Here is a 14,679-nt window from a genome sequence, read left to right as displayed (position 1 = left end):
GATTTTGATGATGAAACTAATTGATTGTGTTTATATGTTTAACTGTATTTTGAGTGATGCAGGTCTACTCGATCAGGAATGGGCAGTTGACGCAGGAGGAATTGATGTTGCGCCGGTGATCACGTCAGGATATTGGACGGCAGAATGCTTCGGACGTCGGGCATCGGGCCAAGGAGAGCGAAATTGCACCAAGGATATCGGGGTTGCGGAGGTCAACCGCCGATTGGGTAACAAGCCGCAAGAGAGGACGATGCTCCGAAGAATCGGACGAAGCGCCAACCAATGACGTGCCGGGCAACAGAATGTCAATTCGCGTTATAATAATTGTCTAGATCGGAGTAGAGTTTTAGCTTGTGTGTGTAGGATTAACTACGATAACGACGAAGACATAAAGCGAAACAAAGTGCCGGAGTCAAGCACGAAGGATTCGTTGGGAGTTCGAGAGCTCGACGGAAGTCCGAAGGTTCGTCGGGGATGCTGCCGGAACTAGCCGAGAATGAGTAGGGAGCTTGCCGAAGGGTTTTTCGGAAGCTCGCCGGAAGGTTCGTTGGAAGTTCGCGGAGCTCACCGAGAAAGATCGTAGCTTGCCGAAGAAGCTCGTCGGAACTCGCCAAGATCAAATCGTGAAGTCTAGGAGCTTGCCGGGAGTCCGCAGAATGGTTTCCGAGAGTTTATCGGAAGACCGTCGGAAGTTTGCCGGAAGATCGCCTAAAGATGTCGTGACGTAATGGACTTTGTAATAGCTTAGAAAATGTCTTTAAATTCGTAGTTAGCATGTTAATGTGGGTTAGGATTAGGTGTTAATCCTATAACCCAAGTAGGGGCCAATTGGGCCCGAATTTGGACTGGTTTGGGCTGATTTTGAAGCCCAACCAGTGGGCTGAAAAAGCCTAGGCGGTGGCACCGCCTAGCACCCGAGAGCTAGGCGGTGGCACCGCCTAGCACCCGAGAGCTAGGCGGTGGAACCGCCAGATTGGGCGATGGCACCGCCCAACAGCCGAGAGCCAGGCGGTGGCACCGCCGGATTGAGCGGTGGCACCGCTAGACCGTTGCCAGCCTCGGGAACTTAAGAGAATTCAAATTTTGGAGCCCAAATTTGAATCCTCTTGGGGCCTATAAATACCCCTCTATTCTCAGCTGAGAACACAACCTTTTGAGAAGCTAGAAGTTGAGAAAAGCTTTAGGAAAAGTCTTGTTTTCAATAGCTTGAGTGTTCACCTCCTTTCTTTTCATTGAAATCTTTGTAAAAGGGGTGAACCACTTGTAAGAGGTTGTAAGAGGGGTGTAAGAAGGAGGTTGATCTTCGCCTAGTAAAGGAAGATCGTTAGTGAATGCCGGTGGCCTCGACGGAAGAGGAATCGGAGGAGTGGATGTAGGTCATGATTGACCGAACCACTATAAACTACCGTCTTCCCTGGTTTGCATTTACTTCCTGCTATTACCTTACTGCAAACCATCTTCACTTTGATGCTCTACTTCTTTGTCTCTTTCTTACGTATGCCTTCAAGTTAAAACGCAAACGAAACTGTTTCAAATGAAACATTGCTTTTATCGTACGAAGTTTCCGAAAGTGTTTAAATCGTCGAAAGTTTATCATATTTTACCGCTGCACTAATTCACCCCCCCCTCTTAGTGCCGCTCCGATCCTAACAATTGGTATCAGAGCCCGGTTTTTCTCATTTCGGATTTACACCCGAGAGAAATGGCTCTTCATGGCTTTCAAGAGGGTTTATCGGTTGTTCGTCCACCGTTGTTTAACGGATTGGACTACACTTATTGGAAAACTCGAATGAGAGTTTTCGTGATTTCTATGAATTTGGATTTATGGGATATTATTGAAAACGATTTTCAACTTCCCTCTTGTTAGGATCGAGAGCACTAAGAGGGGGGGGGGGTGAATTAGTGCAGCGGAAATCTTTCAGCGATTTAAAAAGAAAGCTGCGTTGGTTCAATAAAAACTATTATGATGCAAAAGCTAATTCTCAGTTTGTATCTAAGTGCAGTTTGCGTCTAAGCGCAGATTGCGTCTAAGCGCAGTTTGCGTCTAAACACAGTTTGCGTCTAAGCGCAGTTTGCGTCTAAGCGTAGTTTGTGTCTAAACGCAGATTTACGTCTAAACGCAGTTTTACGTCTAAACGCAGATTTACGTCTAAACGCAGTTTTACGTCTAAACGCAGATTTACGTCTAAACTCAGTTTACGTCTAAAACATCTAAACACAGTTTGGACAGTTTTACGTCTAAACGCAGATTTACGTCTAAACGCAGTTTTACGTCTAAACACAGATTTACGTCCAAACTCAGTTTACGTCTAAAATGCAGTTTGCGTCTAAATAGAATAAAGACGTAAACGAAAACTGCACAGAAACTTGTTCGTAAAAACGCAGAAGACAGTTTGCAGTTGTAAATGAAATCAAGACGTAAACGTAAACTGCACAGAACCTTGTTCGTTAAAGCGCAGAAGACAGTTTGCAGTTGTAAATGAAATCAAGATGTAAACGTAAACTGCACAGAATTCGTTCGTAAAAGCGCAGAGAGCAGAGGCTAAGTAGGAGGTTTGCAGTAATGATAAAGTGCTCAAAATAAACGCAAACCAGAGATTTAGAGTGGTTCGGTCAGTCTTGACCTACTCCACTTTTGGCTTCCTCCACCGATGAGGTCACCGACGTCAACTAGAAGCCTTCCTTCAATAGGCGAAGGCCAACTACCCTCTTACAGATTCACTCCTTTTGATGGGCTTAGGAGACAACCCTTACAAATGTTTTCTCTCCTCTCTTTACAACTCAAACTTGAAGAACAGAAGGAGGAGGAAAACTAGCAGTTTTGAGCTCTAAGAACCACTGAAAAGATCAAGATTTCGGCTTGAGTTCTTACTCTTTCAGTGCTGAATGGGTGGGGTATTTATAGGCCCCAACTCAATTCAAATTTGGAGCTCAAAACGATCAAATCCCGGAATTCCGGGATCAGGCGGTTGCACCTCCTGACTGGAGAGGTTGCACCGCCTGGCAGAGCTCGAAGACTGAGCTCAGGCGGTGCCACCTCTTGACAGAGGCGGTTGCACCTCTCTGCCAGAGCTCGAAGACTGAGCTCAGGCGGTGCCACCTCTCTGTCAGGGAGGTTGCACCGCCCAGTCTTGCTCGAAGACTGAGCTCAGGCGGTGCCACCTCTTGGCTGGGGAGGTTCCACCGCCCAGTCTCGCTGGGAGGCTTAGCCCAGGCGGTGCCACCTCCTGGCTGGGGCGGTGCCACCTCTTTCACTATTTCAGCTCACTTGGTTTGGCTCCAAACTTGGCCCAAACCAGTCCGAACTTGGGCCTAATTGGCCCCTACTTGGGTTATAGGATTAACACCTAATCCTAACCCTAATTAATGTGCTAACTATGATTTTAAAGACATTTTCTAAGCTATTACAAAGTTCGCAAGTCAAGACTTCTTCTGGCGAGCTTCCGGCAAACTTCCGGCGGTCTTCCGATGAACTCTCGGAAACCATTCTGCGGACTCCCGGCAAGCTCCTAGACTTCACGATTTGTTCTTAGCGAGTTCCAACGAGCTTCTTCGACAAGCTCCGATCTTTCTCGGCGAGCTCCGCGAACTCCCAACGAACCTTCCGACGAGCTTCCGAAAAACCCTTCGGCAAGCTCCCAACTCATTCTCAGCTAGTTCCGGTAGCATTCCCGACGAACCTTCGGACTTCTGTCGAACTCTCGAACTCGCAACAAATCCTTCGCGCTTGACTCCGACACTTTGTTTCGCTTTATGTCTTCATCGTTATCATAGTTAATCCTGCACAATTAAAACAAAACTTCGATCGAGACAATTAATCCTAAGCAATTAACCAAGTTGTCCGGCATGTCATTGGTCCCTCGACGCTTCGTCTGATTCTTCGGCGCATCGTCCTCTCCTGCGGCCTATTGCCCAATCGGCCAGTTGACTCCGCAACTCCGATATCCTTGGCACAATACCCGCTCTTCTTGGCCCGATGCCCGAGTTCACGACCCGAAGCCTTCTGTCGATACGTCGACCGATCCACCAGCCCGACGTCCAATCTTCTGACATGTTCCTCCGGCACAACATGATGTTCCTGCTTTAATTGTCTCATCCTGATCGAAGCACCCTGCGTCACTCAAAACGCAGATTAAATCATAAACATATATCAAGGAGTTTCATCATCAAAATGCGAGATTCAACACCTCTAAACCGATGAACGAATGGTCGGATTTGGAGAAGAAGATGTTTTCTTTAAACGCAAAGGCTATGAATGCCTTATTTTACGCTTTGGACAAAAATGAGTTCAATCGGATTTCAACGTGTGAAACGGCTTTTGATATTTGGCGAACACTTGAAATCACGCACGAGGGAACTAGTAGAGTCAAAGACTCGAAAGTTAATATTTTAATGCATGATTTCGAGCTTTTTCGAATGAAGCCGAGCGAAACCATTGTTGACATGTACACCCGTTTTACGGATGTCGTCAATGGTTTACAAGCTCTTGGCAAATGTTTCTCGAATTTTGAACTTGTTAGTAAAGTTTTACGATCACTTTCTAAAGCTTGGGAATCAAAAGTAACAGCAATACAAGAAACAAAAGATTTAAATATTTTTCCACTTGAAGAACTTATCGGCTTATTGATGACATATGAAATGGTGTGCAATGCACATAATGAACACAATCAACACTTGAACCACCTTCCAAAGAATAGGAAGGATTTGGAACTCCGAACAAATGAATACCACTTGAGCGACGACTCAAGTGATGAGGACAATGATGAACTTGAACTTCGGACACTAAATCTTAATAAGTTCATTAAACAAAAATCTAAAATAAACAATGAACTTGAACGGAGGAAGAGGCCAAAGAAGAGGAAGGCAACTAATGATGAATCAAGAACTTCCAAAGGTGAAACGACGAAATGGGCTTTGACGGGCTTCAACTACAAGGTAAGTAACTCAACTTTCTTAAATTATTTTGAGATTACTTGATGTTTTCCATGATGCATTTTCTTTTTTTTTAATAATTATTTCTCTTAAAAATTACATGTTTTATGTTAATGAAATAAAATGTTAGATTTAAACCTAATGATCATATGTATGCTTTTCTTGAGAAGATAAAATGTGTATCTTGATGATTTCCGATTTTGATTAAAACCATGCTTAATGTCTTAATGAAAATATTAAGAAGTTTAATATCATGCTTAATGATGTTGCATGGCTTTTGTATGGAAAACTAAATATGAAAAGATAGATTCACCTAAAAAGAAAAATGAATGACTATAACAAATAACAAAATTATTTTGGATAAAAATACCTTATGCTCATTGAAACCTTGATTGATGAATATGCTTTATGATTTCTTTCCCTTGTATGTCCTATCATAATGGATCTTATGATTTACGGATTATTGATTTTTACCATAATGAAAGTGCCTTATTCTTACACTTTCGGTTTTAAACATTATACATGTTTTTATTTGGTATAAGTGAAATAAAATCATATGAATTGAAACAACTAAAAAGAGGAAAATATTTTTTCCTTGAAAAATTATTTTTCTCTATCCTATTGATCTTGATGTTTATTATGATAAATCTATATATACCATTTTGAATCTCTTGAAAGTAATGTTGATATTTTGATGATTTAAATTTGAAATGAGTTTTATCAAAATCATGATATTGATTTCTTGGAATAACATGAGATTATCTTTGATGATCATTTTGATTCATGGAATTTTGGATTCATGACTTGGTCTTACATTTGTTTATGAGATGGTTGAAATCTTTGTACGTTTGAATTCATCCCTTCTCCTTTCAATTTATGCATGTTATATGTTAAAGATTTAAAACCATGTTTTGGTATCATGCATATCTAAGAAATATTGATGTGACAAATTGAATAAGTTGAAAATGAATGATGATTTTTCTCTTGAATATAACTTGTGATATTTTTTATATAAATCATCATTTTGATTTCTCGACATTTGATACATGAGATTTTATTATAAATCAAAATTTCTCATTAATCGATCTTCTACGATTTTACTTGATATTCTCTTGAGAGGAGATTTTCTAAATGAATCATGATTTTTCCTTGTGAGTTCTTGGAGTTATTACTTGATTTTTCTTTTAAAACAAGATCTCTTCTTTGTACTCCTATGATTTTTCTTGATATTTTATTTAAAGAAGATATTTACTATATGAATCATGTCTTTTGGTATTCAAATGATTTTATCCTTCATGACATGATTTCTTTGTATTTATGGCTTGCATGGCTTGAAATGTTTTGGTATAATGCATGCAATGATGAAATATTCATAAAGTTAAAATTATGTATGCAATACTTATGATAATGATGTACATGATGTATTTATTGCATGTGATGTGTATCATGAATGCTTTAAATGATGAATGTTTGGTATCATGATCAACATGTTGATAAATGCTTAAAAATTTTAATGTTTGAGTATCATGTATGATATGCTTATTAATGATGATTGATTTATTTTTCGGTATCGTGCATGAAAAATAAGGTTATTGAAATTGTATATGTTTTAATTTGAATATATAATGATGCACAAATAAGAATGATACTTACCTTTGTCATAATATGAAAATTGATATAAGGGTCTTCCCTTCTTTTTGACAATGACAAAGGGGGAGCAAGAATTTCTAGAGTGGACATCATGAAAAGAGGCAAACTAACTAGCTTGCACAATTCAAGATGAAAGCAAAAATTGCACTTCTCAAAAGAGAAGATGCAAATGTAACATTTGCCAAATTGTTTGCTTGCCTCATGTAAAACATTATCTCTTGCTAGTTTGGCATTTTTGCTAGCTTGTATGTTACAAAATTTGATCACTTCTTCAAACATTTTGCTAGCTTACACTTTGCAAAGAAAGTAAAAATGACACTTCTAGAAGAAAGAGCTTGTTATTTTGAACATCACAAGCTTGCCTATCTTAAGAAATAAAAGTTGCAAAAGTGCTATCTTGCCTATCTCAAGAAGCAAAACTTGCAACTTGCACATTGCAATAGGAAGCAAGAATTATGAGCATACACAAGAAAGCTATCTTGCATTTGCTTTCGAAATTTTTGCTAGCTTGTATATTATGAAACTTACATATCGTAAATATTGCTAGCTTGTAGTCTAAAGAGAAGCAAAAAGTTGCTATCTCAAAAGAAGCAAATGTGCTATCTTGCCTATCTTAAGAGGCAAAAATACTAACTTGCACATCTAGCAAAACTTGACAAATTTACATATTTCAAGAAGCAAGAGTTGCTTTCTTGAACATCTCAATATTTGCTAGCTTGCAAACTTGTATATTTCAAGAAGCAAGGGTTGCTTTCTTATACATCTCAAAACTGCTAGCGTGCATGTTCTAAAAATATTGTAAAATTTGCTAGCTTGTATGTTGGAGAAATTCCTATCATATTACCTTGCATATCTATGATGATAACAAAATTGCATAATGGTAAAACTAGGAGATTATGTTAATTATGCAATGTTGGTACCGAATGTTGAACTTGAATATTTCAAAAACTTGCAATCTTGCACAAGAAGCAAGTGTTGAATTGCCATGATTGAACTTAAGAATCTTGCTACGTTGTGATGAAAATCTAGCTTCATGTTGCAAAAAAATTGCATATCTTTTAAAATAGCTAGAGCTACTTCTCCTTTTTGTTGATGACATAGGGGGAGAAGTATATTGATGACTTCATGCAATGAATTGAATATTTTATATATATTTGCATGATGGTTTAAATGTTTATCAGAACAAGTGATGAATGTTACTTGGATTTGGGATAATCCAAGTGTTCTATCAATAGCATATTGATAGGGGGAGTTTGGTTAAACTCCGGGGAGTTAAGGTTAACTCCGTTAGTCATCAATTAGTTGTCATCATCAAAAAGGGGGAGATTATTGAATCTCGGATTTTGATGATGAAACTAATTGATTGTGTTTATATGTTTAACTGCATTTTGAGTGATGCAGGTCTACTCGATCAGGATTAAGCAGTTGACGCAGGAGGAATTGACGTTGCGCCGGAGATCACGTCAGGATATTGGACGGCAGAATGCTTCGGACGTCGGGCATCGGGCCAAGGAGATCGAAATTGCACCAAGGATATCGGGGTTGCGGAGGTCAACCGCCGATTGGGCAACAAGCCGCAAGAGAGGACGATGCTCCGAAGAATCGGACGAAGCGCCAACCAATGACGTGCCGGGCAACAAAATATCAATTCGCGTTATAATAATTGTCTAGATCGGAGTAGAGTTTTAGCTTGTGTGTGCAGGATTAACTACGATAACGACGAAGACATAAAGCGAAACAAAGTGCCGGAGTCAAGCACGAAGGATTCGTTGGGAGTTCGAGAGCTCGACGGAAGTCCGAAGGTTCGTCGGGGATGCTGCCAGAACTAGCCGAGAATGAGTAGGGAGCTTGCCGAAGGGTTTTTCGGAAGCTCGCCGGAAGGTTCGTTGGAAGTTCGCGGAGCTCACCGAGAAAGATCGTAGCTTGCCGAAGAAGTTCGTCGGAACTCGCCAAGATCAAATCGTGAAGTCTAGGAGCTTGCCGGGAGTCCGCAGAATGGTTTCCGAGAGTTTATCGGAAGACCGTCGGAAGTTTGCCGGAAGATCGCCTAAAGATGTCTTGACGTAATGGACTTTGTAATAGCTTAGAAAATGTCTTTAAATTCGTAGTTAGCATGTTAATTTGGGTTAGGATTAGGTGTTAATCCTATAACCCAAGTAGGGGCCAATTGGGCCCGAATTCGGACTGGTTTGGGCTGATTTTGAAGCCCAACCAGTGGGCTGAAAAAGCCTAGGTGGTGGCACCGCCTAGCACCCGAGAACTAGGCGGTGGCACCGCCCAACAGCCGAGAGCCAGGCGGTGGCACCGCCGGATTGAGCGGTGGCACCGCCAGACCGTTGCCAGCCTCGGGAACTTAAGAGAATTCAAATTTTGGAGCCCAAATTTGAATCCTCTTGGGGCCTATAAATACCCCTCTATTCTCAGCTGAGAACACAACCTTTTGAGAAGCTAGAAGTTGAGAAAAGCTTTAGGAAAAGTCTTGTTTTCAATAGCTTGAGTGTTCACCTCCTTTCTTTTCATTGAAATCTTTGTAAAAGGGGTGAACCACTTGTAAGAGGTTGTAAGAGGTTGTAAGAGGGGTATAAGAAGGAGGTTGATCTTCGCCTAGTAAAGGAAGATCGTTAGTGAATGCCGGTGGTCTCGACGGAAGAGGAATCGGAGGAGTGGATGTAGGTCACGATTGACCGAACCACTATAAACTACCGTCTTCCCTGGTTTACATTTACTTCCTGCTATTACCTTACTACAAACCATCTTCACTTTGATGCTCTACTTCTTTGTCTCTTTCTTACGTATGCCTTCAAGTTAAAACGCAATCGAAACTGTTTCAAATGAAACATTGCTTTTATCGTACGAAGTTTCCGAAAGTGTTTAAATCATCGAAAGTTTATCATATTTTTGTTAGGATCGGAGCGGCACTAAGAGGGGGGGGTGAATTAGTGCAGCGGTAAAGTACGATAAACTTTTGACGATTTAAACACTTTTGAAAACTTCGTACGATAAAAGCAACGTTTCGTTTGAAACCGTTTCGATTGCGTTTTAACTTGAAGGCATACGTAAGAAGGAGATAAAGAAGTAGAGCATCAAATTGAAGATGGTTAGTAGTAAGATAATAGCAGGAAGTAAATGCAAACCAGGGAAGACGGTAGTTTATAGTGGTTCGGTCAATCGTGACCTACATCCACTCCTCCGATTCCTCTTCCGTCGTGGCCACCGGCATCCACTAATGATCTTCCTTTACTAGGCGAAGATCAACCTCCTTCTTACACCCCTCTTACAACCTCTTACAAGTGGTTCACCCTTTTTACAAAGATTTCAATGAAAAGAAAGGAGGTGAACACTCAAGCTATTGAAAACAAGACTTTTCCTAAGGCTTTTCTCAACTTCTAGCTTCTCAAAAGGTTGTATTCTCAGCTGAGAATAGAGGGGTATTTATAGGCCCCAAGAGGATTCAAATTTGGGCTCCAAAATGTGAATTCTCTTAAGTTCCCGAGGCTGGCAACGGTCTGGCGGTGCCATCGCTCAATTCGGCGGTGCCACTGCCTGGCTCTCGGCTGTTGGGCGGTGCCACCGCCCAATCTGGCGGTTCCACCGCCTAGCTCTCGGCTGCTAGGCGGTGCCACCGCCTAGGCTTTTTCAGCCCACTGGTTGGGCTTCAAAATCAGCCCAAACCAGTCCGAATTCGGGCCCAATTGGCCCCTACTTGGGTTATAGGATTAATACCTAATCCTAACCCAAATTAACATGCTAACTACGAATTTAAAGATATTTTCTAAGCTATTACAAAGTCCATTACGTCAAGACGTCTTTAGGCGATCTTCCGGCAAACTTCCGACGGTCTTCCGATAAACTCTCGGAAACCATTCTGCGGACTCCCGGCAAGCTCCTAGACTTCACGATTTGATCTTGGTGAGTTCCAACGAGCATCTTTGGCAAGCTCCGATCTTTCTCGGTGAGCTCCGTGAACTTCCAACGAACCTTTCGGCAAGCTTCCGAAAAACCCTTCGGCAAGCTCCCTACTCATTCTCGGCTAGTTCCGGCAGCATTCCCAACGAACCTTCGGACTTGCGTCGAGCTCTCGAACTCCCAACGAATCCTTCGTGCTTGACTCCGACACTTTGTTTCGTTTTATGTCTTCATCGTTATCGTAGTTAATCCTGCACGCACAAGCCAAAACTCTACAACGATCCAGACAATTATTACAATGCGAATTGACATTCTGTTGCCCGGCACGTCATTGGTTGGCGCTTCGTCCGATTCTTTAGCGCATCGTCCTCTCTTGCGGCCTATTGCCCAATCGGTGGTTGACCTCCGCAACCCCGATATCCTTGGCACAATTCCGCTCTCCTTGGCCCGATACCCAACGTCCGAAGCGTTCTGCCATCCAATATCCTAACGTGATCTCCGGCGCAACGTCAATTCCTCCTATGTCAACTGTCTAATCCTGATCGAGTAGACCTGCATCACTCAAAATGCAGTTAAACATATAAACACAATCAATTAGTTTCATCATCAAAATCCGAGATTCAACAATCTCCCCCTTTTTGATGATGACAACTAATTGATGACTAACGGAGTTAACCTTAACTCCCCGGAGTTTAACTAAACTCCCCCTATCAATATGCTATTGATAGAACACTTGGATTATCCCCAATCCAAGTAACATTCATCACTTGTTCTGATAAACATTTAAACCATCATGCAAATATATATAAAATATTCAATTCATTGCATGAAGTCATCAATATACTTCTCCCCCTTTGTCATCAACAAAAAGGAGAAGAAGCTCTAGCTATTTTAAAAGATATGCAAATTTTTGCAACATGAAGCTAGATTTTCATCACAACATAGCAAGATTCTTAAGTTCAATCATGGCAATTCAACACTTGCTTCTTGTGCAAGATTGCACTTTGCTTTTCTTTGCATATTCTAACTAGCAAAAGCTTTCTCCCCTTTGTTTTTATCGAAAAGAAGGGAAGACTACAAGCTAGCCAGCATTTGCCTTGAGCTAGCAATCTTTCTCTCCCTATGTCATTGCCGAAAAGAAGGAGAGGAACCAATGATTTGGACTTTTACATAAATTATGAATTTGCATCAATCAATATTTCAATCATCACATGGTATATACAAGACAAAAATGCAAAGAAATCAAGTCATGAAAGACATCAATTGTTAAACATGATATGATAATAGTCTCAAAATTTTCAATTTGCGATACATGTGATACATTGTCATACTAAAAAAAAATTTAATGCGATACTTTTAAGGATATCAACCTATTTTTGATACAAAGCATGGCAAGAGCAATTTTTTTGCAAGTTTTCAGAGTTTTACACTTTTTGCTTCTTTCGATAGGCAAGATAGTGATGTTCAAGAAGATAACTTTTGCTTCTTGAAATAAGCAAGTTAGCAATCTTTGCTACTTAAGATAGACAAGCTAGCAATCAAGTTTTTGCATCCTCTTGACTTGTGCAAGCTAGCTATCTCCCCCTTTGTCATTGTCAAAAAGAAGGGAAGACCCTTTACATCAATTATGACAAAGGTAAGTATCAATCTTATTTGTGCATCATCATATTTTCAAATTAGAATATGCACATTTTCAAAAACCTTATATTCATTCATGCACAATATTGAATAAATCAATCAACATTATGAGGATATCATACATGATACTAAAATTTTTAACTATTTGTCAACATTTTGATCATGATACCAAACATTCATCATTTAGAGTATTCATGATACAAAACATTAAATCAATATTTATAATACATCATTTTAGCAACAACTCATAGTATTTTAAATCATGATTTACATCATATGCAATACATCACATCATAATTAGAAAGCACAAGTATTGCATACATCATTGTAAATTATAAATGTTTCATATCATGATGGTATTAATTTGTCAAATTATATCCTACCATGCATGATCAAAACTTCTACCCATTTGTATTTCATGCATAATTTCACTTCATCACATTAGGAGTATCAAGAGGAATTAATTGGGTGATGAGATAAATATTTCACGAATACATGGAATTGTATAAAACATCATATCATAAGTATTTCATACATTCATATCATCACATGAAGGATTATAAACAAAAATTAGTGATGAGATATTACTTCATGAATACAATAAAATTCATATAACATATCATGGTTTATTAGAATTAGTCTTCCTTTTGGTGAATAGCAAAAAGAATAATAGGAGAACAATATCGCAATTCATGCATATAAAATCTTATGATTCACATAGAACATCTCCTCTTTTATAAAACGAGAGAATCATGATGAAGAATCTTGATTTACATAAAGTTTCAAAATATAATTATCAAGATCATGAATACTAAAAGACCATGAAACATTTTGATAAATCTCCTTTTAAATAGAAAATAATCTTGATTCATTCAATAGAAAATTGTGAGAAATGATTTCAATAAAGCCCATTAAATTCAAATCGTCTAAATCATCAAAATCTCAACATTTCTTTCAAGAGATTCAAAATGGCATAACTAATTTTATTAGTCTCTTAGGTATAAATCAATAAGATAGAGAAAAAGAAAATTTTCAATAAAAAATCTTTCATCCTTTTGTTTCAATTGATTCCATGCATGCATGTCCTTTTCTTTCAAATCCATGCATCATTCTTAAATGCAACTTTCATCACGGTAAAAATCGATAATCCATAAATCACAAAATATCATCATGGAAATCATCAAAATCAATAAACTATAAATTATCCAAAACTCATCATCATCATGTATAGTTTCAAAAAAAATAAATTTATTAGGCGTGATATCATATTTCATAAGGCATTTTTAATCAAAATCATTTTGTTTATCATAAACATACAATTTTCATGATTATTTTCAAAATTACTAGAATGATAAGCATGATCCCAATTTTTTTCATTACATTATGCAATTAAAAATAATATTTCTAAACTAAATAAAAAGAAAATGCATCACGGAAAGCGTCAAGTAATTTCAAAATAATTCAAGAGAGTTGAGTTACTTACCTTGTAGTCGAAGCTTGTCAAAGCCCAATTCGCAATTTCACTTTTGGAAGTTCTTGATTCATCCTTGGTTGCCTTCCTCTTCTTTAGCCTCTTCCTCCGTTCAAGTTCATTGTTTATTTTAGATTTTTGTTTAATGAACTTATTAAGATTTAATGTTCGAAGTTCAAGTTCATCATTGTCCTCATCACTTGAGTCATCGCTCAAGTGGTAATCATTTGTCTGGAGTTCCAAATCCTTCCTATTCTTTGGAAGGTTGTTCTCAAGTTCTCTTTTTGTCACATTGTTCATTTCGTAGGTCATTAAAGACCCAATGAGTTCTTCGAGAGGGAATGTTTTAAGGTCCTTGGCCTCTTGAATGGTCGTAACTTTTGGATCCCAACTTTTTGGAAGGGATCTTAAGATTTTAGTGACTAGTTCAAAGTTAGAAAAACTTTTACCAAGAGCTTTGAGTCCATTGATGACATCCGTGAACCGGGTGTACATGTCTCCGATGGACTCACTTGGTTTCATTCGAAAAAGTTCGTAAGAGTGCACAAGAATGTTAATTTTGGACTTTTTCACTCGGCTAGTGCCTTCATGAGTGACTTCAAGAGTTCTCCAAATATCAAAAGCTGAATCACACATCGAAACGCGATTAAATTCATTTTTGTCAAGTGCACAATATAAGGCATTCATAGCCTTTGCATTTAGAGAAAACATCTTCTTCTCCAAATCATTCCAATGGTTCATTGGAAGAGAAGACATTTCAAATCCATTTTCGACTATATGCCATAAATTTAAATCCAAAGAAAGTAAGAAAACTCTCATTCGAGTTTTCCAATAAGTGTAGTCCGTCCCATTGAAAAAGGGAGGACAAATGAGAGAGTGACCCTCTTGAAAGCCGTAAAGAGCCATTTCTATTTGGGTGTTAAACCAAGATAGAAAAACGTGGCTCTGATACCAATTGTTAGGATCGGAGCGGCACTAAGAGGGGGGGGTGAATTAGTGCAGCGGTAAAGTACGATAAACTTTTGACGATTTAAACACTTTCGAAAACTTCGTACGATAAAAGCAACGTTTCGTTTGAAATC

The sequence above is a fragment of the Musa acuminata genome, chromosome BXJ1-3, assembly GCF_036884655.1.
Source record: "Musa acuminata AAA Group cultivar baxijiao chromosome BXJ1-3, Cavendish_Baxijiao_AAA, whole genome shotgun sequence".
In the NCBI taxonomy this organism is placed as follows: Eukaryota; Viridiplantae; Streptophyta; class Magnoliopsida; order Zingiberales; family Musaceae; genus Musa; species Musa acuminata.
The sequence above is the reverse complement of the archived record's forward strand: the minus strand, read 5'-3'. Positions refer to the sequence as shown.